Source organism: Calonectris borealis, chromosome 13 (genome assembly GCF_964195595.1).
Source record: "Calonectris borealis chromosome 13, bCalBor7.hap1.2, whole genome shotgun sequence".
NCBI lineage: Eukaryota > Metazoa > Chordata > Aves > Procellariiformes > Procellariidae > Calonectris > Calonectris borealis.
The window spans coordinates 2560307-2584646 of NC_134324.1; positions in this window are offsets into that span (position 1 = coordinate 2560307).

Here is a 24340-nt window from a genome sequence, read left to right on the forward strand (position 1 = left end):
ACACTTTTTAAACAGGTTGAGCTAGATCCAGATTTGTGTCTGCTTTCTTATAATCCAAATTACATTAAAATCCAGAAACACCACAACAACCATAAAAGCTCTATTTTTGCGCTATAATTTCTGGTCACCAGAGCTGTGCAAGGTGAGTAAGGTTCTGAAAGCTGCTCTGATGCAGCAGAAGACCAGGTCATTTCCTCCTGCTTGCTAGTCATGTTCTCAGACTGCAAGACTGACCTTCCCTCAGTCCTCCTCCACCAAGAGCTCAGCAATTTTTGGGATAGCCGAGATCAGATCTGCAATTTCTTTGGGCTTCCTGGGAATTCTGCTGCTAAAGGGGTAAGACATATTTAAAGGTCCCTTCCAATCCGAACTATTCTATGATAAACTGATTTTTCTAAGCCACCAGGTGACCTAGAAGAGAGTTTGTTGTTTGCACTGCAGAGTATTCGTAGTTCTTGGGTAATGAATGACATCATTACCAGCATCACTGCATGGTTTAAACAGCTGTGAGAGCAAAAATAGAAATGGTACAAGACTCTGGGTGTGTCCCTGGAGCCTTTGATTTCAATGTAAGTGTGCAACTTTTCCAACTCTGTCCTACCATCCCACCATCGTTTAAAGGGGACATTATTTTTCTCTCATGTAAAGTATTTATATACTTTTTTCCCAGTTTTCTGAAAGCAAGTTTGTTGTAGACAAAGCTAAATCATTCACAGATGACACAATCTGTAAGCAATCTCACAAACCAGTGGAACTGTATAACTGGAAAAACATAAACTCCTAAAATACAAAGTGGTCATCTTGGTACTGTTTTTGGTGACAAGGATGGCATGTGTATCTTACCAGGATCCTACGAACAGGGCTGTGAGCCAGCAATCTTTCCAATCAGGAAAATCCCTCCAGAACCACCCGAGTTTGTTATTAAGTCAACCAGATGAGATCTCATAAGAACGAGCTCCTTTAAGTTTTATCCTTTTGCTACTTCAATCTGATAATAAGATTTTACAATAAAATACCAGTGAGGACGTACAAATCTCTTTTGAAAACCACGCCATCCATTACTCACTGAGGGCTAAATGTTAGCTAGCACGTGTATCCTTTTTAACTTGAATATTCAGATTCTGTGAGTCCCCACAAAGAACAATGATAAAGATCCTTTTCTGTTTAAAAGAGGATGTAAAGGCTTTCTCTGACTTTGCTGTGCTCTTTGTGTTTCAGAGTCCCTCTTACAAATGCAGCCCAGTGCCTACTCTAAAGGGTTAAAGTCTCTTTGAATCTTCCAAAACTGACTTTTTTCTAAGTAAGATCTTCAAAAATCTCATTCAGGTTTTTAAAAATTCTTTTGTTGTACAGATATTGATAGTTCTTCAAATTGACGGTTTAAAGGATGCTATGAGGCCAATGTTTGAGGCTTTTAAAATCAGAGCTTAGAGGCTCTGACTCACATCTGAAGGTTGATTTAAGTTAACCTTCACTGGGATTTTCTTCTTTAACTTGTGACTTGGTCTGCCAGTACATTTTGTTTTTCTATGTGCTAGTACTTGGTGAATGTAAGAGGATATTTAAGTTCACTTGTTGCACTTCTCAGGCGGGCCCAAAGAGTTGCGGTGAATGGAGTTAAATGCAGTTGGTGGCCGGTCACGAGCGGTGTTCCCCAGGGCTCAGTACTGGGGCCAGTTCTGGTTCAATATCTTCATCAATGACCTGGACGAGGGGATCGAGTGCTCCCTCAGTAAGTTTGCAGATGACACCAGGTTGGGCGGGAGTGTTGATCTGCTCGAGGGCAGGAAGGCTCTGCAGAGGGACCTGGACAGGCTGGATCGATGGGCCGAGGCCAATGTATGAGATTCAACAAGGCCAAGTGCCGGGTCCTGCATTTCGGCCACAACAACCCCAGGCAACGCTACAGGCTTGGGGAAGAGTGGCTGGAAAGCTGCCCAGAAGAAAGGACCTAGGGGTGCTGGTTGACAGCCGGCTGAACATGAGCCGGCAGTTGCCCAGGTGGCCAAGAAGGCCAACGGCATCCTGGCCTGTATCAGAAATGGTGTGGCCAGCAGGAGCAGGGAGGTGATCGTGTCCCTGTACTGGGCACTGGTGAGGCCGCACCTCGAATCCTGTGTTCAGTTTTGGGCCCCTCACTACAAGAAGGACATGGAGGTGCTGGAGAGCGTCCAGAGAAGGGCAACGAAGCTGGTAAAGGGTCTAGAGAACTCCTTATGAGGAGCTGCTGAGGGAACACCTCATCGCGCTCTATAACTACCTGAAAGGAGGTTGTAGTGAGTTGGGGGTCAGTCTCTTCCCCCAAGTAACAGCGATAGGACGAGAGGAAATGGCCTTAAGTTGCGCCAAGGGAGGTTTAGACTGGACATTAGGAAAAATTTCTTCACTGAAAGGTTGTCAAGCCTGTCAACCAGGGAAATTGTTGAGTCACCATCCGTGGAGGTATTTAAAAGATGTGTCAATGTGGTGCTTAGGGACATGGTTTAGTGGTGGACTTGGCAGTGCTAGGTTAACGGTTGGACTTGATGACCTTAAAGGTCTTTTCCAACCTAAATGATTCTATGATTCTATTCTATGATTCTAAGAATCCAAGTCTGTAAACTTAAAATCAGTGTTGTAAGCCACTGTAGGGTCCAGATCACTATGTGGGCATGACAAGGAGTCATGTTGATAACATATGGTTTATATCTGTTACTAGGAACATTCATTAAAACAGCTCTTATGATAACTACCGCTATTATCTACCCTATTAGGCTGTTACAAGAATGATTTTTAGTATTTTTCAATCTGACTCTTTCTCACTAGCAGTGCAATATTTGCTGAATGCTTAGATTTAAAATGGCACTCTAGCTGCAGTCTTATCACTTAGTTAGATTTCTTCACATTTTTTTTAAGATATGAAATAAACAGATCATAAAATCTTCCTATAAATAATATCTGTTTACTATCTTTTGGGATCAGTATGGACAAAGAAATTGAACCAGAATGCCATAAGAACAAATTTTCTTTGGGGAATTCATTCACATCTGTTCCTGTATGACAACAGGAGGAACAGAAATTTAAAAAAAAAAAAAAAAGGAGAAAAGAAAGGAAATGTAATTTTTCAAAAGGAAAAATGGCTTCCTCTGATCTTTAGCTGAAGGTTCTGATGATTTTTTATTCTACCTGACCTGATTAGCCCAATTCTTATAAAGAGCTAACGCAGAAAGGAGAGACGCATCATGAAAGTTAACGCCTTTCTGGAAAGGAGATGGGTTTCTGAAAATAGGCGTACCTGGAATATACACTTGCCTGATTCTTTGTTTGCAAATCTTAATGCATCCCCTTTCAACGTTAGTTGATACAGCGTGTGCAACATTTAACAAAAGAGTTTCTATTCGCTATGTTTAGTAAAATTTTAATGCGTAACATATTGTTGACATGCTATCATCTTTAATGGGCAAGTCGTATCAAATGAAAAGAAATACCCCTTCCCCCTTTGTCTCCGGCAAGTGGGGATCTGGCATTGACCCCGTCGCTTTGCGGGGCAAGAGGGCTGCAGGTGCTGGAGACCTGCTGGTGCCTGGGGGCAGGAGCCCATCCCAGCAACTCCTGCAGCATTGACACGAGATAACTCGCTCAGTGAGTCATAAATGTACGAGCTGGGCTTATCATCTCACATGGGAATCGGGTTTGGAGAAGAATGAGAGGGTATGGATTATTCAGTTTATGGAACCTCTTTGCACCCCAAGTATGGTTTCAATTTTCCCTTTGAAATTTAGATCAAACAATGCTGTCAACATCTATTCCTTTCTCCCAAATGGTGTACGTAGGCTGGACTCTGCAGACAGCTTGTGGGACGTGGTTTTCGATAGCGCTACGGCGGAAATACCGCTTCGCTTTTAAGGTCTATATGCCTTCAACACAACACATAAGTACAGGATATTAGTAGTAAAAAATCAATACAGAATCTTTGGATTGATAACTAAACAGCACCAAGCTATGAAATGCAAATTAATACTATCATGCCTTTTATAATTTATAACTAATCTACTCTGCATTGGTCTACATATTCTTCCTATTTGTGCAAGAAGGGGCCTGACCCAGAACCAAAGGAAACGACTAGGGGCTCTTTTTGACTAATATCAACAGAACGCACAGCAGGTTTCTCAGGAATGTACTGTGCAACTGTAGTTTTCAGTAAAAATATATATATGGCTAAAAGTAGTCAGAAAGGATACAAGGCTTTCTGCAGTAGGATGATATTGTTAACTTCTCTGATTTTTCTATTTCTGGTCTTTACAGAATGGAAAATGGTGATGCAAACACCTTCCATTAAATAGATTAAGATCATCGTCTGTTTTGCTTGAATTTCTATAGCTTCAGTGCACACCAACTAGAAGGCCTGGCCTGATAAGTATTGAGTTCCTTCAAGAACTATTTCAAAGTTTCAGGGCTTATAAAGGTTTTAAAGTTACAAATTCCCGTTTTTCTTGGAGCAACATCTTTAAAGATATGCAAAGAAGGATTTCTCAGCACCATTCAGAAGTGAGTCTCAAGTGATTTGCCACTTTTGAGTACAGAGATTGTTTTTTAATTCAAACAAATATTTTGAGAAAAAAGAAGTATGTGAAAAAAAGCTCATTAAGAAAACAACTCTAAGAATCTCAGTAGAAATATTCAACCAACTTACTTGATTTGGTAGTTGTGCTTTTAGATCCTGGAGCATGAGCAATGTACAGCATTTTTAACATAAGGACAAATGCAAAAGTCATCAATGAAAAAAATGAGGTTTTAAAGGGTTTGGAATAGGTTTGGAATAAACCCCCAATCAAAGGCCCACTAAGGTCATATTCCCAAAGCTGAAGTCATCACTGCTGTTTCTCAGATTGCTATACGTTCGTTTTTTTGAGATACTATTTTGGGTCCAGTAGGCTATAGAAATATGTAGGTTATTCTCACTTAGCCAAACAGATATTTAGAAAAACAGATCTATTTACATAGTAGATGGACATATTCACAGGAAACATTTGATAGATGAACGCAGAGATAAAATTTCTCTCGTTTGCTAATAGAACTGCTATGTGCTATGCATAGAAAATTACCTCTGTGTGGATAATGTATATTTGACTTCACCTTTTGCATATCGATCACTCTCCGAGTTGCAAATACTTAACCATGTGGAAGTGTATGTAATATGAATAACTATTTCAAACTTGCATGTCTTAAGCCATATGTTCACTGATATCTGAGCATAAATCTACTGAAATTTACTATCATATACTGCAGATCAATAAACCCTACAGTATTTCAGAGGTGCTGAACGTATATTATGTTTGATAGCTTCAGAGACACATATTTTCAGATATAATTATTTACATATAGGGTCCAAGACCAAGAGATAACCTTAAGGTTTGGTAACATTAACACTTGCAAATAATCATCACTACTGTATCACTCTCACACTCCATAATCTGCTAACATATGTCCTCATTTTATATGTGTTTATGTAGTACTTTATATGGAAATGTTTCATTACTGCCCGCAGCAACATGTGGCATTTCTTCAAGAACATTTCAGCACCTTTTAACACGGTTTCTTCAAATGTCTAATCGTGAGGATTTCATTCTACAAATGTTATCACTGCTCAAGCAGATTAATTTTCTTAACTGCTTAATATGCATGCTCTAGGCTTTTCTACAAAATGTAAAATATACAGTACAGAATTAATATAAACAAACTACTAACGGGCTATTATAGATCAGATTTAAAGCAACATGGTTAGAGATAACTCTATTTTAAGAATTACAAGCCGTCTGATTGTGGCATCATTTAATCTAAAATTTTTGTTTGGAATATAAGGCAATTTTTCAATTAATTATTATCGTACCACTTTCTCTAAACCCAGTCATGACGTTCTTAGTTACCAAAACCGTGACTGCTGGTGCGGAGAGTGCTTAAGGTGGAAAGTTTTGTCACAATTCCAGATTTTCTGAATCTCAGTCGATTGCACCTTTTTTTTTTTTTTTTTACTAGTTTCTGCCTGATCAGACATCTTCTAAAACCGCACAAAACGCAGTCGGGTGGAGAGACCTCCAGGCAGGTACAGATGCAGAGAAGAAAGTGGCAGCTCGCTAATACAAAGGCTCCTGAGCCAGCTCACCACCCGCTCACCACGGTCACGTTCAAAGAACCTTAGACTGGTGACTGCCATTGATGCTTTTGTCATGTTGGATACAGGTATCACCTCAGCCTTCTAAAAATAAGGGATCTGAAGCTAGCTGGGATGAACGGCTTTCAGGCCAAACTTACTTCTCTCTGTCAAACTCTGAGCAAGCCTAGACTAACTTTTAAAGAACTAAAAGCTGGTGAGATTAATCCAAGCCCCAAGGTTTATCTATTATCTGGTTGGAGACATCGTGAATCTCAATAAACCGCTGTCAGAATGTATCCTTCCAGCATCCTATTCACCTTCCATCTAGGTCTAATAGTCTGGTCTGATATGAGGGAGGCACAGTGTTAGCAAGAGAAGAGTCCTGGTTTATGCCTTAAAGCACAGATATAGGAGTGGGAGATATGGACACCATCAGTGTCCTTGATGCACACAGCTTCATCATTTGCTGACGGTCATGTGGGTGATGTAAAGATTAATCTAATTTTACATAAAGATCTTCTAGAAGAAAAACCTGGTAGAAGAGCACGGCAGCCTCCTCCTGAGCCCAGAGCTGAGTTGTCCATCTCAGCCCTTTCCCGCTGCACTCCCTACTCTTGCCCTAAATACACTCATCCCAGCACTTGGCAAACTACACAGAAATTTCCTCTTTCAATAGGGAAATAGTACACAGCAGCCCTTCTGATAGGAACAAGCTGATTCCTTCTGTAAGGTCCATGGAAATTTTTTTTTTTTGAAGATAGAAGAAATGCAATTTCCCCGCTGCGCGGTTTGGTACCGTTGCTGTTGGAGAGATGAGTCATTGTTTCTTTCATATATATCATCTGAGTACCTGTAACTGTCTCTCATCTAAATGTTAATTGTATCCAACAGAAAGACTTTAAATGAATACTCTGTCAATAACACTGTTATTAATGTTTCTTGATAGGCATGGTTAGAATATTTTGTGAGATCAGAGTCTAGTATTTCCTACAGAATCTGCTTCATGTGTTGTGTTATGGCATCTACTTTTGATCAAAACCTGCTTGTAAAGTCTTGGTTGGCTTTTTTTTTTTTACCCTCCTCTCAAGAATTCTCTTATCGCTAACTTTTGATGAGCTATAGTTACTATACGCGTAATAGTAATCCACATTTATTTGCACCACAAGCCTAAGTTTAGCTGTTAAATTTATATTTTCAAATTGCCTAGCCGCACATTTTATTGCCTTCACCCAGTGCAGCTGGTATCGTAAGGCCTGATCGTATTAGGGGGTTACAGCGTTAGGCTTGGTTTAGTCATCTAAGATTTTGATTTATGCCAAAGCTACCTCTGTCTTTTTAAATGACTATGACAGGAATCATTTGGCAGCAATTCCTTGTTATTGGCTGCTCACCTACCTGAGACAAAGGGAGGCAGAAAGAAGAACCCATGTGTTTGACTAGAAAAATAGACAGAACAGCTTTTCCCTGATGCCCCATGTGTATAACTGATTAAATTTACCAACCGAGAGGAGCCGCAGCAGCGTGCCAGCCGCAGAGGTGGTGTGCCAGAAACACCTAAGCCACAGGTGGTGGGAGCCTTCCCTTTGATGGAGCCGGCTTTGCTGGGATGCCTGGAATCACTGGGAAAGTTTAAAGCACACAGAGCCCACTTTGTTTGAAAAAAGCAAATAACTTATCCAAAGGCTGAAAGCCTCCTTTTTTTTTTTTTTTTCCTCCCCTCTCATCTCCTTTTTCTCTTCCCCCGCTGTTTCTTCAGATTTAGTCCTTTTGTTTCTTCTCCTTCAGACATCTGTCCTCTGCCTGGACCGCTGTTCAGAGCAGCTAAAGTACATATATACCACCTTACGTACAGCACACTTTGATAGTTCACAATGAGACACCAAAGCTGAAATAAACACATAGCTGGGGGGAAAAAAAAAAAGTTAAATCCCTACTTGAAAACCTGTTTTGTGTTTTCTTATTTCTTAAAGTTATTTTTAAGTGTTTAAACCAGACCAATTATAATCAGAAACTACTTCACTTAATCCATTCCTTTATCTCCTGGGAAAAATCACCAAAGCAATTCTCAAAATGTTTAAATCCCACAGTGCGCATAAAAGCAGCAAGTAAATCTGCTCCTTCCCAGGCAAACCTTAAGGATTTTACTGACATCTTTAATTAAACTAGCAAATAGGTCGGTTTCTCTTGTATTCTGACCAATACACTGTCAACAAGGAAGAAAAAAAAACCTGAAAAGAAGGATTTGTACTGAAAAATAGCACCAGAAACATTTGTATAATCATGATCATGGACTGGAACAGGAATGTAATCAGGAATTATTAAACATTATCAACTACTTCCTGGCAACATATTGCTTGGATAATACGCCTGTAACTACAGTAAAGTTAGTTATGAAATAGTTAAACCCAAAAGTTGGAAATAGGACCAAAAAAAACCCCAAACCGCATGAAGCTGTGCAAAAGAAAAGTGTGTTTATCTCTGTGAATTTGTAAGGGCAGATTTAATTCCAAAAGGGAGAATCGTACAATTGTTATTAGATCGGTAATAAGCACAGATGGCTGCAAAGGAACCGTTCTCCAACCCATCCTACCATCTCTACCCTGCAGCACTTGCGCAGGAGAAAGCAATACAAAAGTAGAGAGCAGCAGAACTGGGAATTTAATGTTTTTTAAATATAGAAGACTAAGTCTACATCCTCATGTGTTATTCATTATCAATAACATTACTGGCAAATTTACCCAACACAGATATTAACACATGATTATACAAGCTCATTTCAGAAGTTATACCCAATGCCACTGGGCAACTTGTCACAATCTCCTGTAGCTATCACCCCCTTACATATTTTTTTGTTCTTCCTGCATGAGAAAACTGATGTTCCCAGGGATGAAAAGGTTTTCATTGCATGAAAAAGCATGATCCAAAAATCCTGCTCTCAGCTCTGTGGAAGAAGGATTTATGATGCTCAAGTAGCAAAGATAGCAATTAGCTAGAATACTCAAGAGCAGAAAGCTTGACAATCTGATGAGTTATTCTTTTGAACTGGGGCAGCAACTCATGCATAAATTTTCTTGTAAACAATTATTACAGGAATGCACTGTAAACACAATTAATCATCTCAAGGTGTTATCTCTAGGTATTTTCCCCACAGATTATGTGCCACTTGCTCAATAAATCAAATTTTAACATAAAGACATCAATAGCTGGTATTATTAATATTCCCATTCAACCAAACATGGTTGGGTAGAAGCTAACAAGCTTTGATTACATTTTGAAAACACAGAAAATATTACATAAAATAGGAAAAAGAAGATGTGAATTGTGAAACTTTGAATGAAAATAGGATTAAAGAGGAGGCATATGAATCAGAACATTGGCTCAGATAAAATATGAGTACTTAGTAATTTAAAATGCATTTTCGCTGATATGAATTGGAAATAGTATAGTACATCTTGTTAATAGGAATATTAAGTTTTACATCATCTTAGATAGGTTCTTCTTACAGAACAGTATTTACAAGAGCCTTACAATAATAGGCTGCCTAATGTTTCCATAAGATTTCTTCTTATGATATATACCAAACACATTTTCATCTATTTTTCGTAATTATCAGCTGGGGATTTGAGTAGCGGGCAAAAGGAACAAAAGCATCTAGCTCCATTTCATCTCTTACAGTCCACAGTGCATTAAGCAACGTGCACTCCAGATTTATTTGAAAACCACCCTTTCAGAAGCCAAGTTCTGAGATCCCTTTGGAGATCATCGTATGGACTTTGGCAGGAGTTGAGAGAAAAACTGGTTCAGAAGAGTAGGGCGACCAGGGCCAGGGGAGAGTCAGATGGGGCAGGGGGGAAAGGAAAGAAGACTTGTTGGAGCAGAGGAGAGGGGAGGAGGAACACAGGAGGTCGGAGAGGATCAAGGAGCATCTCTCTGGCCTGTCAGCTTTGAAATAGTTTGCAACATGGGGAAGACACAAGAGGTACAAATAAAGACACTGGAGGGGCTCACAAAAACTGCCTGTAAGGATTTTGCCTCCAGGAGAGGGGAGAGGAGCAGTGCAGAGGAGCTACCAAAGTGGTTTGAAAGGCAGAGGGAACAGAAAGCATCAACATCTGCAGTTTCTGCTCAGTTATTCCTATTTATCTTCCAGTCAACATCATTATTCCTGTTTACAAACGGAAGACGTGTTTGCTTAGACTTCTGCTGCTCTGCCCAATGCCTTGTGCATGTCAGTCGAGTGAAACGGGTGACATGGGGAGAAGGGGACTTGGGCTTCGGGGTTTCCAGGGATTCAAATGAGTTCTGAACTAACCCTTGTGGGAAGGCTACGGGCGATGCCTGAAAGGAGATCCCCTGGGAGGGAAGACCAGAGTTCATGGCCATGACCTTTTCTTCATATGTGAAACTAAAGACAGTGCAGGAAGTGGGATACCAGAATTTGCGTCTTCTCAAGTTCCTCTCTTGATGGTCCTTTGTTGGACCCAGTCATCTGTGTCTCCGCCACAAGCAGATTCATTCAACAGCAGGGTGGTCAGGACAGTAGGGAGTCAGGGTAGCGATTCTCTTTTTCCAGACACTTTTCAGAGACTAACCCAATGTAGTCTTTCCTCAGATCTCCATATATTTTGAATCAAGGCCATGGGAGATGAATGCAGATATTTCAAAGCTTTTTCATACCAATTTCCTAGAGGTAGTTCATATAATTTGGTGGTGTCCTGCACATCAGGGGCCGTGGTCTTCAAGATTTTAACAAGTTTGTACACCTCTTCTCTTCAAGAAGCTAACAATTTTATGACCGCAATGCAAGGTATTCGTTTTTCTCTTCATTCCCTGAAGCAGGATGATGGAAACTGGCCAACAGACAAATCACACTAACGTATCGGCCTAATGGTCCCAGAGATTTTTAAACAGATACTATTCAATCAGGGTAGGAGTACCGAATGTATTGCACCGCAGAGATTATATGGATAGCAAAATAGCACTGCTCGATAATTATTGAAAAGATCAGGAAGTCACCTTGATATATTTTTTCTGGGGTGTTGCCAATTTTTATTACGGTCCACCCTGCTGTACTATATAGCCCTTTAGATAATTTCGTGTCTATAAAGCTATCACTTGCAACTGAAAATCAATTAAACTTATAAGCACATTTGTGCATGTGCAGAAAAGGAACATATTTGGAGACATTTGTCCCTTTATGCTGATGGTAGTCCTTACGCAGCAAACTTTATCTAACCCGACACTGGCAAATGTAAGGGAGGCAGCTGAGCGAGTCCATAAAACACGAACAAAGGGGAGCAAAATATACTTGACGAGCTACCTCAATTCACCTTAATAAGTTCTCATCGTGGCACTATCTGGCATTACTAATGTGCTGCTCACCCATCAGCAGGGAGCAGTTGAGATGAGTTTTCTGCTTATCAATGGCTTCTTTTTCTTTTCGTGTCTGGCAAGTTTCTAATAGTGGCTGATTTCCTGTATGCATATCCCATTTATGGTTTGTAGCACTGTATTATGATGAATTTACACTATCAATGAACATTGCTGAAGGGCCTCATTAACTTGTGCAGGCGGTGAATTTGTATTTTTCAAAATGCCACTCTTTCTCTAAAGAAATCTAGCTGACAGTGGCAGTCAAGTACTTGACTGGTTAATAAGGCAGCTCAAAGGAAACAGCTTCACTTCACTGCGAGTTTTTGTCCTTGTTTAATTTCTCCTCCTTTCTCGACAGGTTTTGAGGATGTGCGAAGAGAATATATTTCGTTTTTTAATCTCCCAGTCCCGCTGACTACGATGATATAAACAAAAGCAGAAACACAGAAAATTATAGAGATACACTTAAAACAGAACCAGTAATAGAAAATCTGGGGTTCTGGCTGAGATTTTACTCAGGCAGCTCTCTGCTTGGCATAATTAGGAAGTTTCTTCAAATCCTGCTAAATCCCAGCTCCATTTTTCTATGCCTGCAAAGTGAACAAGATAATCATGCCCATAACGCAGGGCCTAAAAACCTGAAGGCATCAGCACCCAGCCCTCCAGACAGACTGCAACCTGCAAACAGTTCAAAAGAAAGCTTGTCAGACTAGCTGCGACATATGGAGCCACAACGAGAATATTTCCAGATATAGGAAATACCAAGCATTCTGTAAACAGAGTCGTTGGGAGTATTTTTTGCAGAGATATTTTTACGACTGGTAAGTTGCAAGAATCTGTTCGCAATATCTGCGCTCTCAGTTACCACCTGTGTTTTTCTCAGCAGAACGTGGTTAACATGCAGGCTTCCGATAAGAATTTTTTTTTTCCCATCCCACATTGTGTCTTCCAATACCTCCTAAAAGCTTTGTGGAAGCTGCAGAGAGTGTGTGGAAATCTTTTTCCTTGAATACGACAATATTTAGCTATTGAAGATCTTTAAACATACCTAGACGTTGACGAGAGGCGTTGCGGGAGGGGCGTCCCCGGGGCTGGGGCTGCGCTGGTGCGTTAGGAGGAGTTTTTGGCACCAAGGATGGCAGAGCTTGGCCAGAGCCGTCCAGGGTGAAGCATCCCTCCCGCAGGGTCACGATGGCTCAGGACCACTTCTGCATCAGTCTGCTCATCTCAGAAGGGTCGTCCCACTGTGGTCTGCTGGGATGCTAGTAGGAGGGTGGAAATGGGATATACCGAACATTTTATATATGGCTAGTAGGGCTGGACTAGGTCAAAAAGACGTGCAGGAATCAGGGCTGACACTGCAGAAGAGACGTACTCCGTGTTGCCTATGCCATATGGGCAGCAGTAACCACAAACAATGAGGTCAAGCCTGGGAAATGGCAGCAACAGGCAAGCCAAAATGCATTTTCATGCCGTCTTAAAAACCAAATCTTAGCAAGAAGTGAGTATTTTCACTCTCTCTGCTTAAACATATATGAACACACATATAACAAATATGTCTCTCTACATACACACATTCCCATATAGATGTAGGTGAAATAAATCTGTAAAACATGAGAAATGACATCCACAAAGGTACATTTTTAGTAACATAGAAGAGAAATGATTGACAGAACAAAGCATATGGAAACGAAGAAGAATCTAACCCACATTTAGATCTAAGAAAAAAATATTTGCCTGAAGGGAAAATATTAATTAGTTTGTCTACATGCAAGATAAAAGTCTGGAAGACATATCCATCAAAAGGCAGCAGAATAAACAGCAAAATGGAAATTATTTGTAAATTGACAGTAAACTTGGCAAACATTGAGGGGGTAAACAAGTTATTTGGCATGCAAAGCACTCAGAAATCACAGCCTCTGTCAGGAGGCATCTGTGCATATATTCACTTATTTGACAGAAATTAACATTTTGCAGAAATCTTTGTTGCATGCTAAAGATTTCTTCACCCTCCTTAATTATTTTAATTGCTGCTTCAAAATGTTCCATATAAACATGAAAAAAGACATTAAAATCCACCAAGTCCAGTTCCACGTTATCAATAACACACAGTAACTCTGTACAGGAGCTTAACACAAAACCTACGGAGACATAAAATATTGACATAAAAGAGCCACGTTTGTTTTTTTCTTGGTGGAAATTTAAGAAACATGTGAAGACATTTTCAATGTCCTTTCAGTACTATGAAAGGCTTTAAAAACAATACATTGTTTCACAAACAAATGCAATTAATCCAACGGCTTAGAGGCCCAGAGTTATGGAGATCCTTGTTTTTCCATTATTTTGGGAAAACGGTGAGAAAAACTAGTTTGCGCGAGCTGCGTTTGTGCACCCGTAATATGGGTGGAAATTGGAAATGACCATGCCATAACAAACTCTAACAATAGACTTTTTTTTCAAGAGTAATCCAAATTAATCTACACTTTAGCTATTCCCTTTCACACCCCCAGCGACCTCCCATCCACATCGTCTACCTGCTGCGTGGGTGATGCTGGAGACTGTCAGCTCAACGAACAACCGGATTCTGGCTGTTTGGGGAAAAGATGGATAACCTGAAGGTGAGGAGCTCAGAGGATCCCTGACACTACCCTTCAACAGAGCCATAGGAGACAACTAGTTGCACCAAGAAAACATCAAGAAAAAGGACAAAAGGTTACTTGAATTGAGGCTGTCCTACAGGAACGGGGACTTGCGCCGAGATCCATTGGTCTCCTGCAACGAGAGCGGCTGCTGCAGGCACTGCTGTGGATGCGGGGGCTTTGCCACAGGTCGTTTGGTGGCAGGACAAGGAGTTTTACACTGTTTTGTACTGAAAAAAGTGCTGATTCTCCAGATTACGCCAGACTCCGTAAGGGTGGCAGGGGTACTTCACCGTTATTTATAGCCATGGATTTATGCAAGAAGTTACGTTACAAATTCAATGTAAAAATGGGTTTTTAAAATAGAATCTGAATAATATTTTCTGCAAAATGTAGACCCACATATTGCACCTGACCCTCAGCAAGTATAAATTCATGTAGTTCAAGCAACCGTTTGATATCAGATGGAGATCTAACCCTTTACACTTACGCACCATTCCCCTTTATCACACTGGAGCCATAACATATATCCACCAACAGTTTGCAAAAATGAAGTAGTCCAGAGAAAAATCATAGCTAGACAGTGCGAGCTGGCCCTCGATGCACTAGCCCTTTCTCCCCGTGTTGCTGATTTGTGTGTGGGCATGCCAGCCCAGTTTGATTAAAACAGTAAGAGCAGGAAGAGCTCATTCAAACGGATCTAAGCACTGAAGGAAAGCTCTTGTGAGCCCAGAGTAAAACCCAACAAAAAATCAAAGTGCTAAACTTCGCCAAATCTGAGACAGTTTGTTCCTTTCCATTAAAATGAAAAGCAAGTCAGGTACTCCATTTCCTCCAGCAATCTACTTCCAGGTCAGGTCCCAAATCCAAAATGTCTTGTTTTCTGCATTATTTTTATGTATTGTAACGTCTAAGTAATTTGAGTAGTTGTCAGGCTGGATGCCTGCGATTCAAGTCATTCGCAGCTACGCGAGGGCTATGGTTTCTGCAAATGTAACAACAGCAAAACCTTGGAAAACTTTCAAAAATGCCAACGCAACTTTTGATATCTGTGTGTGATATTTAGTAAAGAATTTGGAAACACAACATTTTTAGGAAAAAGTCCAGAAATACGACGTAACAAAATAAAATCAACAGGAAATAAATAATAAACCAAAAATTATTTGTACTTCCATGAGGCCTCTATAAATACTGAACTGTAATAAGTTCCCGCATAGCCTCTGCTTTGCGTACAACACATTTCTGCAGGTTCGGTGACTTTGACAGGCAGGACTTTATAATGGCGCTCTCTGAAGGAGTTTAGCAGGTATTGTGGGGAGCTCTATGCACGGGTACAAACATGCACACGGCTGTATGACACTCCGAACAACTCTTATGAAGTGCAAATGACAGCGAACACTTGCCCCTGATATTCTTTGCTCAAAAGCCAAGTGAAGGGTTCATCTGTTTTATCCAAGAGCATCCTTTCTCGGCACCCAGACCATAAACCATTGCCACTTTCAAAACGAAACCACACAATTTTCTTCCCTTCAGATGGAGGCTTGAATTATAGACTGGAAACATTCCTGGTGAGTCCTTAGCAAGTGCAATCTTACAACAGCGCCTTCAGACCGCTGGGAGCTGGGCAAAGTGGGAGCTTTCCTAAAACAAAACAATATTTGTTAAGTTTTTTAACTAGCTGAAAACAACAAAAGGACTATAGCCAAGCCAAGCCCAGCCCAGTCCACCAGGCACGATGTCCATTACACACAGCTTCCCAAAAGCTGAACGTGTCCTCAGCTGTCCCAAGACCGTCAGGTTCCCAGCAGCAACCTCTTGCCTTCCAGAAAGGCTCCTGCCCTGTCTGACGGAGCGTGCTCCTGAATATCCCCAGTCTTCCAGGACTAGGTCTCCTTTTAGCTATTTGTAATTCTGTTATCTGCTGAGTCTCAGCATTCACAAAACAATCATTTCAGCTTCCCAGGAGGTGGATTTACAACCTTCGGCACTTACCTGGGACTAGCTGCCTTCTGCTGCTGCTGTCTCTTGAACTACAGCAATGCTGCCCTGCAACAGCAAGTCTATTTTATCTCTTAAAGCACTACTAATGCGCTTAGTCCTTGGCAGATCTGCATCCCCTGCAGCTGTATGACAGACCCAACGTTCAAAACATCGACAATCCATACGTACTGTCTTTTCCACTGACCTTATAGGGCTTTACACCAACCGTGTCAACACCTGCTGGCTGACAGGTACAGGCTTTGTGGATTGGAGCAGCGAGGTTTCACACTATCACAAAGCAAAGCCTCAAGATGTCTCCAGGCTCATGAATTATTTAGAGCACTTTTTGTTAATAAGTTTCAATGCATAGGTGTAATGAAAGCTACGCGTGATTTTGCCACATTTAAAAGAAAAAGGATTTAAAGGGTTCTCCAGGCTTTCCCATGTGTACTCAGGAAAGATTATGGAAGAAGTCTGAATAATAACATAAAAAAAAAAATTTAAAAAGGCAAGAATATATTTTGCCCTACAAATTTTGCCTGGGTACCCGGCTGTTAGCTGGCTCTGTGCTGCTCCCAGGGGACACTGCTTCTCTTCCAGCACCGCGTGGCTGTGACTCTATGTACCCAATTCCAACAATATCAAAGAAACGAATGAACTCGTGCAAGACTAGCAGTTACCACTTTTTCCACTCTCTGCCCCAGATGTTTAACTCTAGAAACTGTATAGCATTACTGTTAATCCAAGCTCCTACTGTAAGTTGAAAGCAGGAGAGTCTACGCATAAAATAGAATCATAGAATAGTTTGGGTTGGAAGGGAGCTTTAGAGGTCATCTAGTCCAACCCCCCTGCCGTGGGCAGGGACATCTTCAACTCGATCAGGTTGCTCAGAGCCCCATCCAGCCTGAACTTGAATGTTCCCAGGGATGGGGCATCTACCACCTCTCTGGACAACCCGTGCCAGTTAAATCTCGTACTATAGCTAGGCACCATAAAATTACTCTTTCCAAACCATTGTTTAAACTAAAAGTTATAGCCGTGTCCTTCTTTCTGAGACGGTCTAAAGGCAGAAGAGAGCTAAGGTTTGCAGGGAGCGGTTATGTCTTTTATAAGCTCAAGCAGCCTAAGTAGAAAGAGACGGACAAGCTCGCAGGCACACAAGGGCACACATGCTCTAAATAATTTATAAGCCTGTTGACAACTCCAAGTCATGCCATGTGTTATTTTGATACCTCACTGTTCAAATCTATAAAGCTCGTATCTGTCAACTATCAAGCTCTTGTGTGCCCCAAAGCTTGTTCATTCTTTCCATCTCTATCAGTCAGTCTAATAAAAGCTCTTGCCTCACCCTACAGATTTGGCCTCTTGGAAACAATATGGGCTTCTTAATGTCATCTGCCCCCGGTCACGTTTACACCTCGGCTGGTTTACACCGCCAGTCCAAGTTGTAAAGAATATCCACTGCTACGGGGCTTCTGTAAACTGCTATGTATATAAAATATGTACGTAAAAATACGTTAATACCATCAAAAACATAATGACTTAAAACAGATTATGGTTTTCTTTTTCCTAGCAAAAAAAAATCTTAAATTCATAAGCGAAATATTTATATTAGTGTTTACCCTTCAAACATGGGAAAGGAAAATATTTGGAGAGAAAAATCTCTTGAAGATACCACAGTTCTTTTGTATCTTTGGTTTTCAGACCGTCACTCACATTGTTTCTCCTCAGTCAGCTCAACAGACTAATTCTATTTAATCCTTTTCTTTTTATATGTAAAATGATACAGTTTAATGCTCCACAGTTTAATATCTGTGAAGTTTTATCTTTATTTGTTTGGTAAATTTGAGTCAGATACTCACCTACTGTAATTTCCAAAGAACAAACAAATGAAAAAGGGCAGTCCATTCTCATGCAAATCCAGCCAGCTGTTTAGCTCAGGCTGCCCTTGCCTTCTGATGTGAGGATCTGCATAAAACCAAAGTGGAGATATGATAAAATATAAAAGGCTGACAATAACATGCAAATCGAAATCAGTCATTGGAAAACTGTGGACTCATTGTCATCAAAAGAATTAGGTGGCAGAACAAAACAAAAGAGCCCTACTGATAAAAGTAACTATGGCATGATGGCTTTAAAATCTACAGATTTTTTATACCACAAAGAAAATTGAAATTAAACACCTCTCTAAACTGTCTGCTTTTAATCTTTTCCTTCTGAGCTGCTTCCTGACATATTCTCTGTTAACTTTTTATCAAAGGTCATTTATAATCATAATTCAGAGATAAAATAAAAAAATAAAAAAATGCATTTATTTCCTAAGTTTTAATCAAGTGCCCAGAAAAAAGACTATACTAAAATAAGTAGCTGAACACTAAACAATGTAGTCCACAGAAAATATTAGTGGCCCCTTATGTTATCAAATCTAGAACTGAATTTTTGGGCATAATTTTGCTCTCATTTAGACTTATAGTTAAATCTGATGATGAGTTCTGGGTGGTTTTGTGGCCATACAGAATAACAGCAAACCCCTGAATTCTGAAACACAACAAGGCGATGGTGGTGACAGAGGGTCTCCCGCAAGGATAAGCAAAGTGCCATTTCGCTATTAGTTATATATGAGAATATCCCCCCGTTTAGGAAGCTGAGAGACTACTTCATTAGTTTATTGGAAGAATTTTCTGAAAATATCCAACAAAGTATTCAAATTGGTTTAAAATTTTCTTTCTAAACTCTTTCCTTCCTCATGGAAAAAAATGGATTTCCAATGAAACATATTTTTCATTCCAGAGGAACAAAAACAGTTCCCTGAAAATTCCAAAATATTTTCATAGCTAGGCCACCTTAGGTAAAGAAACTTAAGAATTTCTATTTGAACAGGAATAAATTTAGATTTACTTTTCTTTGTATTGATATTTTATTTCTGTTGATAAGGGGTTTTTTTGATAGGATAACGTTAAGCAACTTAGTTGCAAAATAAGAAGAGCTAAAGTGAAGAGAATGAAAAAAGAGTGCAAAAACCAGAAAACACAGGCTTTTAAGGATGCTGGTAAGCCACCCTTAAACCAGCCTGATTTTGGTCCACCAGCAGTAAGCTCAGCTCACGCCAGCAGTGCGGCTCAGCTCCGGACCCCCACACCGCCTCCCAGTTAATTTGGATTTGAACCATTTTCCCACCATGGTACACGAATCCCTTCTGCAGTTTTTCCCTGTTTTCCCATGCTTTCCCTGTCCTTGTGCCTTCATACGCGGGCATCAACCAAGCAGCGCGGTGCGCGTGAAACTCCCCGGCCATCGCCCGCTGGTGCGGCAAGGCTGATCAAACCGGGACCATCAGCCGCCTTTCGGACTGCGTGGCGTAGCGCCTGCACATCGAAAACACGGCCTTTCAGTTCATGTTGGTACATGCTTATATTAAAAACTAGGCTAAAAGATGACTAATACCGCATACCGAAGCACTCAACAGCCAGGAAATGCTGGAATTAAAGGTCCCTCTGCAACTTTAATTTGGCCCTTGCCTGCCTTCACTATGATGTAGTTGTTAATTACTTGCTCGCAGACAGCTTTTTTTTTTTTCCTAGAGAAACCCAGTCTCATAAGTGCGTAGGAATGACTGTGCATGGAAATAAATCAGGATTTTTATTTTGCTGCTGCCTGTAGCTAGTGGATACGCAGTGAATGAGCTGAAAGAAGCCAGAAAGATAAAAAATTGTGTCACCATTCAAAACTACGTCTATGCGCTGAAGTGCAAATCCCATCGCTAGCGCTGAACAAGTCCCTTTGGGTCCCCGAGGCGGCATCGCTGTCCCAGCACGCTGCTGTGGCTGAGCCGATGAGCCTTCGGTGGTGATGCCACACGTACGCTGCTCTGGGAACCACAGCCGGTACTTCGGCAAAGCACTGCGCCCTGCCACCCGGCACGGCAGCTGCTGCGCTCCAGATGTGCAACAAGTCGCTTAACAGAAACTGTCCCGGCAGCAGCGCCCGTTCGCCAAGGAGTTATTAGGGGTAATGCCCCTGAAAAAGCAACCTGGGGTATCTCAGCATCTGCATCCCGCCAACTGATCGGTGCTTTGGAAATACCTTTAATCTCAGTGCCTGATTGCTAATGTGTAAAATGGAGATAATCCCTTCCTTCGGCAATAATGGGATATTTCTCTAATACTACTCACTCAAGTAGCAAAGATTAGTTAATTTTAGTTAAGAATGTCAGAGGAAAATCCGGGAGGAAAAGCCCAAAGTTTGGATGGTGGTCAGGAAATAACAGATCATGAGCATGAGAAGACTGCTCTTGCTGCCATTTGAACACATTTTAGTCTCACCACATAACAAAAGCCAATACTGCAGGATGCGTACATATAAATATATATAAAAATATGGCTGTATATTTTCTTACTTTTCAGTGCTTAACTTTACAACCTTTGTATTCTTTTGCTATCTTTTGTACACAATTTCCCAAACAAGTAACAAGTCAAGACTTAAAAGTGTTTAGCCTGCAGGACCATACAACCTTCCTTCGCTTCATCAGCAAAACTAGGACCTCTAGCCCTGTCGTACCTCCTGTGCCCTAGCTTGCAACGTAATCTGCGGCAGTAGAAAGCTTTTGTACATCGCCCATCGCTACAGACACGGAAAACATACGGTTTGCCAGTCTTTGCACAAACGTTCAGTGCAGAGAAAATAATTCTCAGTTCAGTGGGTTTCATTCTGTCCCTGAATCAGCAAGGGGTGACCTGAGAGCAGAGGGAAAAGTCTCCCTTCCTCACCTCCTCCGGCACTGCCCAGGCTCGGCGCAAGAGGAGTCGCTCTGTACGGGTGCCGCATCCGCACTACGGTCGGCATGGAACTGCGAGGAGACGGATCAGCCTCAGCGCAGGTGGACTCAACAAGTGCAAACAGATTTTTAACATGCATATAAACTAGGGCACAGGATTTTTTGATGAGAATAAAAAAAAAAAAGCACCGAAGTGACTAACTACCTGCTCCAAAGCCTGGAGGAACTAGAGCTGCTCAGAAAAATTATTATAATTCTGAAGTCTGTGAAAAAACATACTTTCCCACAATATCTTTTAAAAAAATTAAGAAAAACAACTTATTCATTTTAGCAGAAACTTCTAAAAAAATGCTTAGCACACAGCTGGCACAGAAAGTATCACCCCCAACATTTGAAGTCTGCCAAAACTCTGGGCAGGTTCAAGCAGGGACTTAAAACGCAGAGCGCCGGGCAGCCGTCGAAAGCGCGGAGCCTGTAACCGCTGCAGAGGAGATGCTTCAGGAGCGGGGACATAAGAGCAAATGTAAATTTTTGAAGGTGAATTGTTCTCAGCCCTGGTGACCGTACGATATCTCTGGCCAACTAATTTTGATTAGGACTGTGAATACCTTGATCCTCATCACCCAGGGTTAGAAATCACCCCGCTGAGGGTTTTCCCGACAGGTGATGGAGAAGGTTGATTACGGTGCACAAGCAAGCAAAGCCCTCAGGCATGGCGTGGATGGGCTCAGGAGGACAGGGAGCCCAGGAAAGCAAAGCCTCAGCGCCCCGACACCAGAGCGAGAGGCAGGGTAACCCCCCCTGCAACAGCGTGGGAGGAAGGTAGAAAAGATAAAAAATCAAGGCATGATGTTTTGGAGATGCCAATCGCGTTGGAGGGTAGGATGGCCCTTCCTTCCTGAAGATCCTGGAGGACCACCTCCTACCTGACCAACCTCCATCTTCTCCTCTTTGACTTATTTATCTTTGTTGGGTTTGTGGAAGTGATATGCAAGTCATTAAATTTGCCGTAGTAAGAGCAAACGTTAGTTTACTCGAGCAAAATTATTTTATTGAAATCTGTTGCCTAAGCCAAGATTTCAGGAATGATGAACTCAAGCCTCAGGAAATAATGAAATTAGCTCCAAACTCAAGAGGTTTTAACAAAAGTAAGTGACAGGGTCTTTTTTTGACTTCTGGTTTATAAAACCCAAGGTCATTTGAAACCAGTGGACTAGCAACTCACTTTTCCTTCTTTTAACGGAAAACAAATTCCCATCCCACTACTGGGTCTCAGCAAAGAGGGCTTTAAATAGCTGGTGGCTGCGGGTGGCCGTAACGTCACAAATCTGAACCCTGAACTTGTTGTGCACAGTGCAAACTAGTTCTCATGCCTATGTGCATTTATCCAAACCATGCCAGGCACCAAAAATCGCTCCTATTAGCACCGATACCTCTTGTGACACACAATATGGTTTGTTGGTGTTGCAGAAGCATCTCGAGGACTCGACCAAACCGGCAACCCTTTGTGCTATGTACCGTACAAAAATATTTCAACAGCAGCAAGAGGGTACACAAATGCTCAGCACCGAAAATAAGTCACTTAGCAATAAGTACGTTTTCCTGTCGTTTAGGACAACATGAAAGTTTTGTGTCAGTTTTTATCCTCCAGATGTGTTACTAATATTGTCATCGATAGCAGCAGTTAGTATTATACCATTTTAATAAAAAACCCCATTCAACTCCTATTTTGAACTTTTTAATCTTTTCCTATGTGCCAGAAAGCAGAATAACTAAATCTTATCTATTTATGCATGTGCCTAAATCTTCAATGCATATATAAATTTAAATCTCATTACACTATAACACACTGCTTTAAAAATACAGATACATTTTAAGAGTCTGCTACACATTTTTATCAAGTGGGGGGACTTAATTTTTATTTTTCTTCCACATAAAGCCAGTGAAATCCTGCATGTTAATACTTCAAGAAAATAAACTTGTGTAAAGATTTGCCTATCCAAAGTACAGTATAATTTAAATTTAAATCCCTTAGAAACCCAAAGCACTGTGTTTATAATATGAGAACAGCGGGCAGTCGTGCCCTTGACTGGAGGGCATGTCATCTAGTCCTCTCCTTCTCTGCAAAACCATCAGGCTGGCAGTAGTGACAGATGAACAGCTTACCATTAATTTCTCCTCTTTCATGCCTTCAATCCAAATGGTGCATATTCTCCACAGGGAGGCATCAAGGTCTTTGCCTTTATTTCTCTTGCATACTCGCACTGACTTATAAATCAAGTGCAGATAAGAAGAGAGGGCAAATATCAATCTTTTTTTTTTTTTTCCTGGCCAGTGCCCACTGGCACACTACTGAGCTTTGACTGAAAGGTTCTTCAAATCTTTATGTGATTCATAGGCAAGGGAGCGTTCCGTGAGGACAAAACAACAAAGGAAATTTGAGAGAGAGGAGTTGTATATCTTGGCTTATAAATTAGAAGCCTCCTCTCTGCAATGTTTAAATATGGGTTACAAAAAAAAAAAAATCATGTGAATCTCAGTTGTTATTACTTTATTGAAAAAAAAATCTTTGTGGAATATAAAATAGGCAGCGCTTCTTCGCACACGACCGCTGGAGCAGCTCTAAGCAGAATGTTGTATTTTCCCAAAATAGGCTCTTTTGGGGGGCCTCTCTCCTCTTTGCCACAGAAGCAATTCAATCCTTCAAAACAGATTGGCTTTTACTATTACTTTGTGGCATAAATGATTAGGTTTTGTCTCTCTGATAAAAATAAGAAATCTTATTTCAATTTAAAATACAAAGGGCCAGATCTACATCCCATACAAACCAGCGCAGCTATACGGGCTTATATGCAGCTCTGCTGATTGACAGTAGATGGAAAATTGTCCCACAATGTTTTTTAAGTACAGCGGAGAGAAGTGTACTAGTTTATTAACTATATTTTCTTTGAAACTGCTACTGCATCTTTCAAAGTTCAAAGAAAAAAAGATTTCTTTTTTTTTTTAAACTAAGTTTCACAAACCATCTTAGTTTGCAGTGATTTTGGGGGTTCATTAGAGACTTACTAATTCTGTAACCAACCTGCCAATGAATGAAAGGACATGGATCTTCCTTCTCTTGCTCTCTTTTTTTTTTTTTCTTTAAGTGCATTACTAGAAGAATTTTCTATTCAGTTACAATAAATTGATCTTGCATTTAAAACATATATTAAATCATTGGTGTGAGTGATGCAACATTATTACATGTCAGGAAAAAAATCTATATTATGATAGTTGTTGACAAATGATAATATTATTTTCCGGCTAAGCATGAGGTGTTAATGCTGCTAAATGGCTGCAAATGTTGACGTTAAAGGCTGCCTGCTGGCCATTTCCAGGTGACATATCTGGGGATTCGGGGCTATTTCATTTTCCAGCCTTTTTTAAGGCTTCAGGCCCCAT